This window comes from Hipposideros armiger, unplaced genomic scaffold (assembly GCF_001890085.2).
Source record: "Hipposideros armiger isolate ML-2016 unplaced genomic scaffold, ASM189008v1 scaffold_189, whole genome shotgun sequence".
NCBI lineage: Eukaryota > Metazoa > Chordata > Mammalia > Chiroptera > Hipposideridae > Hipposideros > Hipposideros armiger.
This window is the reverse complement of record NW_017731539.1, coordinates 85,458-87,268: the sequence shown is the minus strand read 5'-3', so window position 1 is coordinate 87,268 and position 1,811 is coordinate 85,458. Positions and strand designations below refer to the sequence as shown.

Genomic DNA, 1,811 nt, shown 5'->3' with positions numbered 1-1,811 from the left:
GGAAGACGTGGAGACACGGGGAGTGTTTTGAAGAAGTGTCACACTTTATTTTTACAGCATGTCCCTTTTTATATTGGGCAGTTGACCATTATTCCATTAGTAAAAAGTTTTTTTACATAGTTTCAGGTCAGGGTTTTACTTCCTCATAATTCTTATGCTCCAGGGTACAGCTTGACCTTTTCTTATGCTAAAGATCAACTTATCTTAACTGTGTTTAAATCCTTTTACTTATAATAACTATGTGACTAAGGCTGAGTTTCTATGTAATCACCTAAAGAATGGTTACCATGACTACCCAACAATTATTCTAAACACTATTCTTCAGATTTATAGGGTGTGTACTTTGACCTTTACTAAAAGACTAGCAGTGTGACTAAAATTGCCTTTAGTATATAGGGTAAAATTTCTTTAATACAGCTAAAATCTACTTATTTGTGATTAAAATAATCAGTATTCAAAAAGGGGTATTAGATCTTCATTCTGATTTGGGGTACATCAAAAGGGGACTGGATTTTCCACATTAAAAGGCAGTATCCGTTTCTCAGTCAGAGCTTCAGAATTTGCCACAACAATAATGTGCTTGGCAAGGAGCCCAATTTATAATTTTTGTCTCTCGAGGCAAGAGATATTACAAGACCAACCATAAGGCAGTGCCCCAGACATCCAGCGCCATACGTGGATCTCCACCTCGATGCAACCTTGTCAGACACCGAGGTGCGGCCGGCTCCCAACACCCTTTCTGTGCATGTAGGAATGCACTGGTTTGCAAACTCTTGTGCATATAAGTAAGAATCGCCTGTAGTGCTTACTGAAACACAGGTCCCTGGGCCTCAACTCTATATATTTTTATTTGGTAGCTGTAGGTAGAGCCGAGAACCTGAGCTTCTAACAAACTCTTAGATTATATGGATGCTGCTGGGTCAATCACCAGACCATAAGATCATTGCATGGTGGCGCTTAGTCCTGGCTCAATTAGAATAAATTGATTCTGATGCCCAGGCCTTATCCCAGATCAATTAAGTCAGCAGTGGGCCTAGGAACAGGTGTGTTTTTAAGCTCCAGATATGATTCCAATGTGCATCCAGGGTAGAAAAAACTATGGGGTTTGTTTTCTGGGCCCCAACCTGTCTCCAATCAAGGTCACTCTTACAGACTGTTAAGCCCTTGCCACTCAGTTCCCAGGTGGATTTTGATAAGGGACAGTGGGCCTGACATGGGTACAGCGAGAAGCACTGGTGTCTGGAGGCAGGAGGCACAGAGAAGCCTCAAAAGTAAAGTGTGCCTCTTTCTCCGTGTTGAGCCCAGCCCTCCACCCCAAAGGAGGCTTGATAAAGAAAATAAAACCACTAACAGGAAACATCTGGCCCAGCAGGCTGAGCAGACGAGCAAGGTTTCTCATTGGCCCTGGTAGCCTGCTGATTGAGCAGCCTTGGCCCTAGAAAGGAAGAACAAAGCAGTGGGCTTGTCAGCAGCACCTCCACCCAAGCTGCTTTCTGTCTGGAGTCTGTCTCCCTGGCCCTATGGGCACAGGCAGCGCTGGCCTGGTGGAGAGACGTGGCTACAGGTAAGAAGCTGCAGGTGTGCTATGTGAGCAGGTACAGGATGGGGACTGAGGGCTGCCCCAGTGTGGGACAGAAAGTGGGAGGGGTAGGGAGGCAGTGACAGCAGGTGGACAGGCAGGGAGGCAGGTGGTGCAAATAGAAAGGGAGCTCCATCAAGACTTATAGGCAGAAAGCCCTGACCAGGTAGACATCTAAGAGATAAAGGAGATGGAGAAAAGCAGAATACAGAGTAACACACAGAGCAAGTGC

General features: G+C 45.3%; 1 protein-coding gene across 1 annotated transcript in view; it reads left to right on the top strand.

The window, feature by feature from the left end:
- Positions 1-1,455: 1,455 nt before the first annotated feature.
- SLC14A1 (solute carrier family 14 member 1 (Kidd blood group)) overlaps positions 1,456-1,811 on the top strand; it is a 49,531-nt gene continuing 49,175 nt past the window's right edge. Inside the window, exon 1 of the mRNA XM_019652904.1 lies at positions 1,456-1,564. The gene's annotated coding sequence lies outside the window, so the exon portion shown is untranslated. The remainder of the gene's footprint in view (positions 1,565-1,811) is intronic.